The following is a 15,801-nucleotide window of genomic DNA, read 5'->3' as shown; positions in this document are numbered from 1 at the left end:
GCCTTTTAAAAAATTAGAAGGGGAGTACTTGATGGGGAAAGGTACATTGAGGAAAGTGAGAGGTAATAAATTATAAGATGTTATTGTAATAAATTATTTCTTAATCTTCAAAATAAATCGGTTGTAAGTTGTCTATTTTTTTTTTTTTGTACAGGTGCTCGAGAGTGGGATGCACTACATTTGTATATTGCAAACAATCTTGATTGGATGATGGTATGGATTGAATGATGTCAACATTTTGGTCGGACATTAACATGGGAAGGTGTATCTTCATTGGTTAAAGAAGCTCATCAGAATGGAGATTCCAATGTTACACAAAGGGAAATAGATTTAGCACATGGTTTAAGAGATTTCCAGGTATGTACAAATTTATTAATCACCCGTATGTTTATCAACTCATGATATAATAATTTTGACATATTTCACATATTATTGTAGGTTAAACACCACAAGGCTATGTTCTATAATGGTCATAAATTTCGTGTCAAAGTGTTGGATGACACGAAGAAAACTTGTGATTCAGGAATAACTACAGTCTTTCAAGTGACTAATATTTCATCTAGAAACGACTTACATCCTCAAGAGTCTAAAAATTGATACTATGGCATTTTGGATGATATAATTGAGTGTGACTTTAGTTCCTTCAAATTAGTACTCTTCATTTTCAAATGGTATAGACTACGACTTAATCCAAATGATCCTGATAGAACTGTTATTGAACATGATAATGGATTTACAATGGTTAATACAAGGTCATTTGAGCTAGTTGGGGATGAGCCCTATGTTCTTCCAAGCCAATGTGAGCAGGTATTTTACTCAAAGGTTCCACATAAACCGGGTTGGTCATTTGTTGTTAGACATGAACCGAGAGGAAGGCCAATAAAGTATAATGCCATGGAAGAAGAAGATACCAAAGAAGTAGAAGATGATGTAGGTGCTGCTACTGATGATGATGATGAAGATGATGTTGATGTTGATGATGATGACGATGATGACGCCGATGACGATGATGGCAAGGATGATAATGATGATGATGATGAGGAGGAGGAGGAGGATGATGATGATGATGATGACGATGATGAGGATGATGATGATGATGATGAAATTTAGAGGTATGCCATCAATCCTTAATCTATTTAATATTCATTTCTTGATAGAAATATATTTTTCTTATATGGTTACATAGTTTATTCATTATCTATTTAAAAGCTACAAGTTTCAACTAGAAATAGAATACTGCTAATCTAAATTAATTAAATAAAACTATTTAAAATACATATTGATGCGTGAATGTATTGAGCCTCTCCCACTTTCTTTGAATGGACTATAACTTGTGGGAGAAGCACTTAAGTGTATGAATATGTTGTTTTTATGATTTTAATGTAGGAGGATGCAGGTGATAGTGATCAAAGAAATGAACAACAGGGTGACTGTTGTACCAAACAGTGAAGGTGCATTTACAAGTTACCACATGGTGAATATGAGCAAATGGAGGTTGGAATGGATAAATGTGTGCTGAAAACATTTTAGGGAGTATGTTTAAAGGTGTTTGAGCCAATAGAAAGGTTTTATGAGTTGATTTAGGGTCTTTTCTAGGAAGCCCTGGGCTAGAAACCCTTAAAGGGAGGGTTTGATGAAAAGGTGTCTAGAAATGCATGGAGGGTCAAAAAAATTGTGGAATCCTATCATTTATTAGATGCCTTAAGACTGTTTCAAGGTTTGGAGAGTTGGGTGTGTGTGCAAAGCATAGTTGCTTTGTTAGGCAAGGGTTAATTAGGCCTAATTATTGTAGTGATAGCCATAGAAAGGTGCAATAGTCACAGGTTTAGAAATTGATATTTGAAAGGTTTGAAGAAAACCATAAAGGGTATTTGAAAAGGTGACTAAGTCACTAGGTTGTTTGGGGAGTTAGAGAGAAAAGTGCAATTTACTACAAGACAGAGCTACTAGACAGGCCTAGAAGGGCTAAAGTAGGAAATGGTGAAAGATGGGTTGTTGGAAGCTAGTGAAGAGTTGAAGCATGGTAGATAGGCCATGATAAGATGGTCTAAGGTGTTAGGGTCAGCGAGAGATGTCGGAGTTGGATTTTGGTATGATGGAGGTGCTAGGTACACTAGGTGACCTAGAAGGAAATTGATACAATAAGAGATTGTGGTAATGAGGTAGGAAGTGAATTCATGGGTATGGTGTGTGGAAGAGATCTACTAAGTCAAGGACTTCTTATTGATCCTTGAGTTGAACTCTAGTTCCTTGAGTGGATTCCAAGACGTTGTTGAATTCTCGAGTTGAATAGGGTTCCTTAAGGGGATATTAGAAGGCTCTGCATCAATGTAACTTCTAGTCCTTGATTTGAAGATTCTTTAGTTAGTTTGTGTCCACTTTGTTTAAAACTGGTAATAAAACCATTTTTAGAGGAATAAAATTCTTACATGGATCTATCGATAAGAACTCTTTTAAAACTATGGAAAGAACACAAGAAACTATAGTTTTTGTTGACTCATCTGTGCTATCTGGATCATGAAGTTAAAAATTGCAATGTTGTACAAAGAAGCTTCTCATATATGGAATATTTACATAGAGGTATGCAAATTACTTAAAAGTTAAAGATGTTTAGGTGGCCAATCCCACATAAATTACATTGTCTCGTATGAATATATTCATTAAAATGTACCGCCCTCTCTTATATCCTGTCTCTTATAAGGTTGAATTGGCCATGTGTGAGGATGGTTTTAACATATGTGTTTTGACAAGTTTTTTGATGGAATTACATGGATAGGGTGATCCCACGTTACAAAATCCAGTACTCTATGGCAATGGGGTATCTTAAATGTTCATTTAGCATAACAATATCTACCTTATGGTAGTATCAAGAAAGAACTCTAATGTAGCTAGCTTACTATTATTTTTACCTCGAGTTGTGGATGTAAGTTCAACAATCTACACTTATCATTCACAATTTATTTCTTGTCCGAGGCTCTATTTTCAATTATTAAATGGAACAGTACATTTAGGGAACTTACTAAACCTATAGAGCCAGGGATTCTAGTGTATGCATATAATTCTTTTATTTGTAGCTATTGCATGCATATTTAGGTGTTATTACAGTAATCAAGAGTTGTTAATGTTCCTCTTTATTTTTTGCTATGATTAATGTGTTGCAATAACTAATTCACATGTCAACTTTAGGTTTAGTTTTGGATTGTCATGTGTGTTATTTTTGTAGGTATTCATGCACTATTTTGACGAGCTAGAAGAAAAGTCTTTGAGAGACAATTTTGTCATTGTTGTGAGTGTACACATCTATTTTTAATCTGAGCCATAGAGGTTCAAGGGTTCAGAATTCCTTGTAATGAACTATTTGAGAAAAAATTTTATCACGAACTTAAAATTTAAAATATGTGTATATCATTTCACCACTTTTATTTCCCATTGTGTAGTATGAACTGCTAGATGAAATAATGGATTTTGGGTACCCTCAATATACAGAGGCAAAGATTCTTAGTGAATTCATCAAAATGGATGATTACATGATGGAAGTCACTCAGCGACCTCCAATGGCTGTTACAAATGCGGTTTCCTAGCGAAGTGAAGGAATACAATACAAAAAAAAATGAGGTTGAAGGATAATCCAGAATTAACTTTGTGCTTTGCTTGAATATGCCAATTGATATTTAACTAATTTTGTGCTTTTAATTTGTTATTAAAGGTCTTTTTGGATGTAGTAGAAAGTGTAAATATTCTTGTGAGTAGCAATGGGCAAATAGTACAATCTGATGTGGTTGGAGCACTGAAGATGAGAGCGTACTTGAGGTAGTTTTTTCCTACCCTATGCATAATCTTATTATTGAATTCTTTTAGAAATAAAACTAATAGACTACAGAGAGGAAACATGGAACTGTTTCCCATAATCTCTACTAAGTTGAAACACTATAAACTCCAGCTAGGTTCATGGAGAACATTATAATGTTACTACACACCTATTTTCTTAAATATGTACCCTACTTGTGGACCGCCTTGAAATAGGAAAAACCCCATTTTCTAAGCTAAAAGGCCCATGTATGCTTATACATAGCTAAACGAATAGACATATATTATGAGAACAGGATTGGCGCATGAGAGTTCAGATAATAAACATCTTGTGTTTATTTTTACATGGTAGAATTATGAATTACCATTAGACAAAGAATCTACAAATTTTTCAACTTTTAGAAGTACAAATATTATGTTCATATTCATTGTTATGATTTAATAAATAACAATTTTTTGGTCACAAGACAACCAACTTTGTTGTTGGATACTTGCATTTCAATAGATCACATGCTTCAGTGAGAATAAAACAAATATAGAAGAATAATGAACTGTGGTGGATGATTGAACAGAGTCCAATTTCTTGGAGATTTTAGAGAGACAGATTAAAATTCAAATTATAATGACCAAATGTTGAAGTTTAGATTATGTTGCACTGGGTCCCATACACAGACTAGGTCCAATTGGTATAGTTTGTAGGCCTTCCCCGGCTCTGTAATAGAAGTATCTGTAATAATTTGGTCAGGACACCCGTGCCCTTGCCATATCAAGGCTGAAGCTAGATCCCCATAGCTGATCTTGGAAATAAAATAGTATGAAAAATCACAAAAGAAGAATAAAATATTGATATGTATATATCTTTTGACATTTTATATAATTATTGAGTGTTGGAAGTAGTTTGACCACTAATGATTTCTTTGTTTTATACATATGCCATAAGTATTAAACCTTTATAACTTTTGATTTAATATTTGGCATTGAATTATTGATTATGTTTCATGGTTAATATAGCTTGTTTTGTGCAAAATGTGGTTGTTTCTAATTTTTATTTATTTATAATGTACTTTTAGCATGACTGTTGAAATGTTACATAGCTAGTTGTTAATGACAAGTGTATTTTGATTCACTTTTTTTCAGCGGAATGCCAAAATGAAAACTTGGACTCAATGACAAGGTGCTATTAGAAGCTCAAGGCAAAGCGTCAAAGGGTAAAGCAATTGATTTGGATGACATCAAGTTTCATCAGTATGCAATCAAGCTCATTTTCCTATTCAATTCCTTAAACTATCAATTTTATCTTATATTAAAGTGCTTGCAAATTCCTTTGATGTTGTACTCGATCTTTTTTTTCCCTTGAAAAGGCATATGTTAATTTCTATTTCTTCTGTCAGGTGCATTTGTCTTGCTCATTTTGAAACTGATAGAACTATATCCTTCATACCTCATGATGGGACTTTTGATCTTATGAACTATAGACTTAGCACATAGGTTTGTTCATATATTAAAGAGAATGCAGTTGTTATCAAATCTTTGAAGTTTTGTTATGAAGGATATCCTTCTAAAGTAGGTTTCATATCATATGTTTTTATTACTTTGCAGGTAAAGCAATTGATATGGGTTGAAGCTCAAGTAGAAAAGCATTCAAGAAGATGGGTCGAATATTTGGTGAGAGCACGCAGCCAATACAAAGATCGTAGGTTTCAAATTATCTCTCTGGCTTATGTATGACTATTTTAGATCTGATTTATTTGCTGTTTAGATAGATCTTTCTAAAATGTTAGCTTTAGGGAATGGTTTAAGTTCTACTAATATTTCTATGTATTTGCTAATTTGTCTCATGGTTTTCTTTAACTTTGTAGTACGGCAACAAATGTTGAAATTGAATTGCCAGTACCAGCTGATGCATCTACACCTCATGTATGCACATCAATGGGTACTTCTGCATACTCCCTCGAGAGGGATGCTTTGCTTTGGAAAATAATATCATTTCTTGGTGGAAAGGTATCTTGCAGCTTTCATTGGTTTTCTTGTTCAAAGATGGTTAATAGTACCATGGTTCTGGACCCTGATGTTTTAGTTTCTTGATTGACTTATTATGTGGGTTTTGATTCATGAATACATATTGAGGGCTGAATTTAGCCTTTCTAGCATAACTACTAAAGAAGCAACCCCATAAAAGTGAGTGCCTATTTGTGTCAAATATGAGATACCATATTTTACTGTATCAGGAATTCAGGTCATTTCTTAACTTTAGCTTACAAATGCAGATTATTGCTTTTGCGAGTATCATTAGCTCATTACCATGATTTATAACTTATCTAAAATTTGAGTCATTTCAAGTCGTTTTGGACTGACTCCATAAAAGTTATCATAATGTTGGACCCTTTTGTGTGTTCACTTCTATATTTTTGATGAGAACAAGCTCATTGCTTATATTTATATTGGCCTCGGTGAAAATCATTGATGAGAACAAGTAAATTGATGCATTGAATAAATGGTTGAGAATTTACATTTTGTTCATTTAGATTTAGGCTGCTACTTTATAACAACTTTCTTTTGTTGCAATTCTTTAATGCAGGTCAGGTATCTGAAAATCATTGAAAAGAGTGGATATCAAGCATTGCCATGGGTGAGGTACATTACAACGGCAGGTGAATATGAACTAAGAATGATCTAGACTAGTGATAACTGAGAAATGTTGTAAACAAGAGAGAATGTGGTATTTGATCATTCTAATGGCTTATTAAGTTGTTTTTAGTTTCTAAATGAAGGATCAAGCAGAAGGATGTTATTTGACTATCCGCCTAATAGTTGTATCTTGTTAAAAACCCATCACAAATTTGGTTTTTCTGTGTTCATCATTCTTTCTTTTATATAGTTTGATTTCTTTCAAGTGTAGTTTCTCGATCTCACCTAATTTACTATCTAAGGGAAAAAAAATCTTTGCAACGAACTTTGCTTCAGCATTGAGTGGGAGGATATAGAGATTAGTTATATTCGATTATTTCAGCCACTGATCATCAGAATTGAGGTCAACCAATAACCTTCTCTCCCCCTTCTCTAAATATATGTATTGTGATATCATATTATGATCTAAACAACTGCTCAATAGATAACATACTCTAATTATTTCATGTAGGTAGAGAAAGTGTACAATTAGGCTATTTATTTTAAGAAGACTCTCAAATGTCAAAGTGAACCGATGTCTCAGTTGGAATGCATTGCAACCTCTGCAATAAGTACATAAAATTATTTTAATTCCTTTTTCCATGAATCAAGTTTTGTTTACAGATTAATTTTAATGTTGGTTGTAATTTACTATTCATTTCATATGTGGAAAGTGATATAAATTTAATAGAAGTATTTGTATGATAATTTTAGGTAAGTGCAGCAATCAAAGTGAAAGCTTCTGTCATAGCAGTATTTACAACATCCGGACGAATTGCAAAGTAATTATTTTCTTATTCTACATTATATATTCCTTGGACATTTGAAACTATCAAATTTGGGAAATTGGTGATAAGTTACTCTTTGGTTTCATTTTTGCCACTATTGGGGTTTGGTTATCATAATCATTAGCTCATAATGTAGGCGATTTTTTATATTCTAGATTTATCTATTGCCATACCAATGTGAATTTGATTTTTTGATATACAGATAACACATCTACGAATTCTGATTCTTAGCACGATATTTATGTTTTATTTGCCCCAAGTTGATTGCTAAGTGTAGGCCTACTATGCCAGTAATTTCTGTTGTCATCCCAAGATTGACAACAAATCAACTGAGATGGGGCTTCACGGGTGCATTTCAGGTATGCTATACATATTAAAAAAGAAATTTGTTCTATTTTTCTTCTACCTGAGTGACATGGATTAAAAATCAAAGTAGCTTTATTATTCTATGTAAATTTTTGTTCAAATCATTCAAGTAACATTAATTAAATAAAAAATGATGAGATCAATACGCACATCTCAAAAAATTATGATGTTGCTTTACTGGCATTAATATCCAGAGATATTTTTGATCCAATTACATATATCGATGTATTCAATCTAATGCCACATCATTGCAATCTTTCTTCATAATATTTGTTTTCATTGAACCTTCACAATTTTACTGGCTTTTGCTTCCATGGTTTCAATACTTCTATATTTTTATTTGTATAATCAGTTTCACTACATGATATTGTAGTGCACAAAATATATATTGCACATTCCTAGTCCACCATAGCCGAAAAAGTGTGTGCATGTTCAAGAGATTGTTTCTATCATAGTTTATCCTTATAAGAAAGCTTTTGAAAAGAGAAATGTAAGGAATCAATTTTAGCAAAATTGTTAGTACTCAATGATTTAAGCAACATAAGTATGACATATTAAGCCCTGAGAAGGAGTGAGGCAAAGGGAGGAGACAAGGGAAGTGAAGCTTCTAGCTACGTCATTCTCAACTACCTCCAACATCAAACAAAATCAAACCTCTTAAACCCTGCGTAACTTCATTTGGTCACATCTTATATTTGAGTAGGATGGTGTCTTATTGATGCTCCTTCCATTATTTCATGATATATTATTATCAGGCCATCCAATTGGCTATAGGACAAAGATGATTCTTGAACAATTGAATTAGCAATACGGTTGATCTGCATTGCATTTGGACACTTGGTTTGAGGTTCATCTCATTGATTCCCATTCATCATAGGATCTTTATCTGATTAGACCTCGATAGAAAACATTGATATTTCTTGAGCCCCAAGTCCAAATCATGCAGGCTTCAATCTCCACATATCATAAAGCCTGTATATAGAGCTAAGCATTCTCACACCATCTGAGAGCTTATGCAAGTGAAGCTTCTAGCTACAAGATGCTCAACCTTATATACAAGCTTTATGATATGTGGAGATTGAAGCCTGCACGATTTGGGCTTGGGGCTTAGGAAATCTCAATTTTTTCTATCGAGGTCTAATCAAATAAAGATCTTGTGATGAATGGGAATCGATGAGATGAACCTCAAGCCAAGTGTCCAAATGCAATGTAGATTGACCATATTGCTGATTCGATTGTTTAGGAATCATCTTTATCCTATAGCCAATTGGATGGCCTGATAATAATATATCATGAAATAATTGAGGGAACACCAATAAGACACCATCTTGCTCAAATATAAAATGTGACCAAATGAAGTTACGTAGGGTTTAAGAGGTCTAATTTTGTTTGACATAGCTAGAAGCCAACAAATTTGTTTTTATGTTTTACTCTGCCATCATTGCAATTGCGATGGGAGAGTGGTACTGGCAACACCATGTTTTGTTGCATATCATTGCAATTGCGATACAAAAAATGATGAATTGCGATGAGGTTGCTGTAAAGGCGATGCCCCCTTCTGTTGCAATTCAACTATCGTCGTCGCAATTGCAACACAAAAAGGAATTATTGGGATAGGGTTGTTGTCAAAGTCACTGCAGGTGGATGCCCCAACTACCGTTGTAAAAACCTTGGACACGTCGCTATTGCGATGGATAACTATGAATTGCAATGAGGTTGGTGTCACAAGAAAGTGGTTGGATTGTGACGACTATTCATTTTAATTGCGACGGAATAGGGTAGACATCATATTTTGTGACTTAAAAATAGCGACATCTATTACTGTCGCAGTGGCGACACATAGGTGTCATAATTGGAACACATAGCCATCGCAAATTGATGCCAAATGTATTAGTGTGACACTGATCTAGCTATGCACTATCTATCTATCTCCTTGGTGAAAAAACCTATTAAATATAATTTGAGGAAGATGAACTTACATGTGGTTCTTTTGGTCAACGTAGAACTCAAAAAACTCCTAAGTGCAAACTTTATCAGAGCCATTGATTATGCAAAATAGATTTCCAATATTGTACCTATGTCTAAAGATGATAAATCCATTTGAGTGTGCACCAATTTTAGAGACTTAAATAAAGAATTCCCTAAGGATGATTTTCCACTAAATTACATAGACATGATAGTGGATATGACTGTGAGTTAGGAGATGTACTGTTTAATAGATAGCTTCTCTAAGTACAACCAAATCAAGATCACCCCTAGAGATCAAGAAAAAATAGATTTTACATGTGTATGGGGTACCTTTTGTTGGAATGTCATGCACTTTGGGCTACATAATGTAGGAGCTATCTATCAATGAGCCATGACCACCATCTATTAGGATAAAACCACAAATAGAAATAACAATTTCATGCAAATATAAACAATAAAAAAAAATAATAGATCACATAGAAGAGAACACAAGACACCAAGATTTAATGTGGTTCACCCAATCCTTATGCTATGTCCACCGAAAAACAAGTCCAATATTATTATGATCTAGTGATTACAACTTGATTATAATCCCTAATCCCTTACAGCTATTTATTGTCACAAGAAGCAATTTTTACATCACACCTTATGAAACAATCCCTAACCCTAAGGCATTTTATAGAAGTATTTTTTTGGCTTTAGGGTTAAAATTAGTTAGAACATGTCAACCATAAAATGTTGAATTCGATCGAGGAATTATGGAGTATGTATAGTACTTCTCTGATCAGTCACCACAATCTAACAATCTTCCACTTGGGGACTGATCAGAATCTACACTAAACAATAATCTCCCACTTGGACAATAATCTTGTAGTTATAACACTGCTCCATGAGGCTCCCACTATATCAAACCACCTTGGACTCTATTATTCTTTTATTCCTATTCAATCTAGAAGACCAACTGAAGTTGAAGAGCAGTTCAACTTCTCCCTTGTTACTACCCTTGTAAACATATCTGTTGGATTTTCATCTGTATGTATCTTGTCTAGCTTTAACTATCCATCATCCAAAACTAAACCAATAAAATGGTATCACATTTGTATGTATTTTTTATTTGAATGTAGAGTAGAATTCTTTGCAAGATAAATAGCACTCTAACTATCTATGAACAAATAATTATCCCTTTGAGGGTGGCCCAATTTTTTCAGGAAGAACTAAAGCCATATCATCTCATTGGTTTCCTTTGTAGTAGCTCTATAGTGGATAAAGCATTAACCTTTTGCAATTGAGAAACCTAGCTCACAGCTACCCCACCAATAGTAAATACATAACCTGTACTACTTCATCGAGTATTAATATTCCCTGCCAAATTGGAGTCAACATAACCTTGTAAATTAGTAGTAGAGTGCCCAAAGTGTAAACACTTACTAGATGTTCCTCTTAGATATCTGTGAATTTATTTTACTGCATTCCAATGCTCAATTCTTGGATGACTCATATACTTGCTAATGACTCCCATTGCATGTACAATATCTGGCCTAGTACATACCATAGCATACATCAAACTTCCTAGAGCTGAAGCATAAGGTATCTTGGACATCTTATCCTCCTCTTCTTGTGTCTTGGGACACATCTCCTTAGTCAACTTCAAATGACCAAGTAAAGGTGTGCTAACAACTTTAGCATTCTCCATAGAGAAACATTGCAACACCTTTGCAATATAATTAGCCTAAGATAATGTTAGTTTTCTATTCTTTCTATCTCTTTAGATCTTCATACCAAGGATTTTTTTGTTGCCCCCAAATCCTTCATAGAAAATGCATGTGCTAACTGGCATTTCAACCCCTTAATATGATCCATGTTAGACTAAGCTACAAGCATATCATCAACATATAAACATTAAATAATGTAGTTTTCATCATCCAACCTCTTAAAGTAAACAAAATGATCTGAATAACACCTACCATATCCATGCTCATGCATAAAACTATCAAATTTCAAATACTATTTCTGAGGCACTTGCTTCAAGCCATGTAAACTTTTCTTCAATCTGCACACTAAGTTCTCCTTACCTTTGACCTCAAATCCTTGTAGTTGTGTCATATATATCTCTTCATCCAAATCACCATGAAGAAAGGTTGTTTTAAGATCAAGCTACTCCAAATGAAAATCTTTAGTAGCCACAATACTTAAAATAGTGCAAATAGAAGTCATTTTAACAATAGGAGAGAATATCTCATCAAAATTAATGCCCTTTTTTGTTCAAATCCTTTTACCCCTAACCTAGCTTCAAATATTTTCTTACCTACATCCTCTTCTTTCAACCTATAAACTCATTTATTCTACAAAGCCCTTTTACCTGCAAGAAACTTGCGTAAATCCCAAGTCTTATTTTTCAGGAAAGAGCCCATTTTTTTTTCATTGTAGTCTCCCACTGAATCTTAGTATCCACTTGCATAGCTTCATCATAACAATCAGGTTCACCAATAGAGTACAAAGAAAGAGAAAATCTTTTTGGAGGTCTACTTAGCCTTCTTGACTGTCTAACATTATATAGTGTGTATGGTATCTATTGTTGCAGTTGTTGCATGTCATGAGGAATTGTTGGAACATCATCTTTTGGAGTATCATCTAGCACTACATAATTATCTTCATTATTCTGATGTTGCTGCAATATATCTTTGTACAACACTTGCTCATTGAATATGACATCCCTGCTTCTTACAATTTTTGAATTTTAAAATCCCAAATCCTATAACCAAATTTATCAATGACATACCCAAAAAATACACATTTATTTGACTTAATTTCCAGCTTGGTTCTATTTTGAGAATCTATATGAGCTAACTCTTTACAACCAAAAGTTTTGAGAAAAGAATAACTCACATTCTTACTATTCCATGCTTCCTCTAGAATACCATAGCCCAAAGAAGTAGAGGGACCTCTATTAATCAAATATATAGTAGTATTAATAGCCTCCACCCACATGTGTAAGGGAAACCTTGCATGCAACCTCATGATCCTTACATGCTCCCTTATAGTCATGTTCATGCTTTCAACCACTCCATTTTCCTGTGGAGTCCTTGGAATAGTTTTATGTATATGAATACCATTAATGGAGCAATAATATTCAATTTTTTTATTGCAATACTCACCACCATTATCAGATGTAAGACATTTTAATTTTCTACTAGTCTCATTTTCAACCAATCATTTCCATTTCTCATAAGTTTGAAATACATTAGATTTCTATCTAAGGAAAGAAACCCATACTTTTCTAGTTGCATCATAAATAAATGTAACATAATAATGAGAGCCACCAAGGGAAGATACCTAAGCTAGTCCCCATACATCTAACAAGCTCTAATTGGTCACTTTTATTTTCCTTCCTAGTCTTCACAAAACTTTCTCTCTTTTGTTTTCATACACAAAACTTTCACAAAAATCCATATTAACACATTTCAAACCTAGAAAAACTTGCTTTGAATGAATTACTTTCATAGCTTTCTCACTCATGTGCCCAAGTCTGATGTGCCATAGTGTTGTTTCAGAATCTACAGTAGCTATTTGTTCTCCCTACTCAATTGTAGCAACTGTTCCTAAACATTCATTTTTCTCTGAAACAATTGAAGTAGAAGAAATAATGTGACCTATACAAAGATATAAGGTGGCTACTTTCACACCTTTCACTACTACAAGTGAACCTTTTAAAACCTTCCAATTTTTATCATTAAAAGTAACTACACAACCCTCATTACCGAGTTACCCAACTAAAATTAAATTCCTACTCATCCTTGGAACATGTCTTACCTCATGTAGTAGCCAATGATTCTCATTCTACAACTTAATCTTAACTTTTCCTTTTCTAAAAATTAGACAGGGTTCATTATTCACCAAATAAACAATCCCAAAATCCCCTTGGACATAATCAATGAAATAACCTCTATGATGTGTAGCATGAAATGAAGCACCAGAATCTCAAATTCATGAATCATCAACACTTTCTAAAGACAGAAGCAAATGATCCTCTTCAGATTTGGTATTTACCACATTTGCCTCCTTGTTCCCTTCTAGTTTATCTCCTTCATTTTTAGTTCAATTCTAGTAATATTTCTTCTTATGTCTTAGTTTCTCACAATATTAGTAGTCGTTTGGTCCTCTCAATTGAGACATTTTCCCATTTGACTTTCCTCTTGATTTTCCACAATTTTTGAAATTATTTCCTCTTTCAGTCATTCTGCTTCTACTTTGTGCATTCAAAGCACTTCCTCATATAGATCCACCTAAGGCTTTCCTACAAGTTTTCTTACTCAAAATAACACTGATCACATCATCATATTTTAGTGTATTAGATCTAGAAATAGAATTACTCACAATCATTACCAAGACATTCTAGCTTTCAAGCAAAGAACACAAAATCAAGAGAGCCCTAATTTCTTCATCAAAATTAATATCCACAGAAGATAACTAACTAGTAACAGTATTAAACTCATTTAAATGATCTATAACAAATCCATCTTCTACCATTTTTATATTAAATAAATGCTTCATGAGAAATACCTTATTTGAAGTGGGGGACTTTTCATACAATTTCGCTAGGGTTTCCATCAACTCTTCTGTCATCTTCTCTTTTGTAATGTGAAATGTCACTAATGGTGTCAAGAATAATCTAATGCTCCCAAGTTCCTTTCTATCTAAAATCTCCTAGTCCTCATTTGTCATAGTTCCCTAGTTCTTAGTTTTTCCTTCCAACAGCTTCCATAAATCCTTTTGATAGAGATAGTCCTCCATTTGCATTTTCCATAACTAAAAGTTCTGCCCATTAGACTTATCAACCCTCAACTTACCCTCATCTGCCATGACTCCCACTCAACCATGAGACTTTTCTATAGATGAAAACTGAAAAAAAACAACTTGGATCTAATACCACTTGTTAGGATAAAACCACAGACAGAAATAACAATTACATGCAAACATAAACAATAATAGAAAATAATAGATTGCACAGAAGAGAACACAAGACACCAAGATTTAATGTGATTTTCTCAATTCCTAGGCTACATCCACCATATAGCAATTCCAATATCATTATGATCCAGTGACTACATCTTGATTATAATATACAATCCCTTATAGCTCAATACCGTCACAAGAAGCAATTTTCGCATAACACCTTATGAAACAATCCCTAACCCTAAGCTCTTCTATATAAGTATTTTTATCAATTTAGGGTTAAAATTAGTTACACAATTTTAGGCATGAAATTCAAAACCCCATCAAGGAATGATGGAGTATGTACAATACTTCCCTATTCAATCACCACAATCTAACACCATCTTCCACGACATGATGCACAAAAACATGGAAGACTATATTGATGACACATTGGTTAAATATAAATAAAGAAATACACATATTAATTGATCTTAGTTTGATATTGGACTATATGGAACAATTTTTTCTTTCGCTAAATCCCAAAAAATGTTACTTTGGTGTCACATCAAAAAAATTGTTAGGCTACATCATATCAACAAAAGTCATTGAACTTGATCTTGAAAAGGTACAAGCCATCATGGAAATGTCTCCTCCTAGAAATATCAGTCAATTAAGAATTCTCCAAGGATGTCTATAATCAATTAGGAGGTTCATATCTCAGTTGGTTGCTAAAGAGAAATCTTTCAATTAGAACTTGCATAAAGGCTCCACATCTATCTAGAACGGAGAGTGTCAACAAAGCTTTGATCAAATCAAAGGGTATTTTGCTAAACATCTAGTTATAATGCTACCCATCCTAAGAAAACCTTTGATTATGTACATCTCAGCTATAGACTCTTCCCTAGGAGCACTCTTAGCACAAAGTGATGAAATTGGAAAAGGTCATGCTATATACTACATCAATCACACTTTGGTGGCTTATGAGATGAACTACATCAATATTGAGAACACTTGCCTTGAAGTGATATTTTCCTCCCAAAAGCTTAGACACTATATATTGGCTTACATAGTCCATCTCATTGCTAAAATTGATCCTCAAAAATGCTTATTGATTAAAGCTATGCTTACCATCCACTTGGCTAAATCAATTTTGATTCTCTCTGAATTTGACATTCAATACATTAAACGCAAAGCTATCAAGACCAAGTGGTTGATTTTCTATTAGAACAATGCCTATGCAGATTGAGTGTCTAGATGCTTCCATTATGTA

The 15,801-nt window shown here is 33.7% G+C and overlaps 1 pseudogene; it reads left to right on the top strand.

Moving 5' to 3' along the window:
• Positions 1 to 3,458: 3,458 nt before the first annotated feature.
• On the top strand, positions 3,459 to 6,484 carry LOC149530364 (AP-1 complex subunit mu-2-like; annotated as a pseudogene).
• Positions 6,485 to 15,801: the final 9,317 nt, after the last annotated feature.

Source organism: Cupressus sempervirens, chromosome 11 (assembly GCF_028749045.1).
Source record: "Cupressus sempervirens isolate cs-2001-9-10 chromosome 11, ASM2874904v1, whole genome shotgun sequence".
Taxonomy (NCBI): Eukaryota; Viridiplantae; Streptophyta; class Pinopsida; order Cupressales; family Cupressaceae; genus Cupressus; species Cupressus sempervirens.
This window is presented reverse-complemented; position numbering and strand designations above follow the sequence as displayed.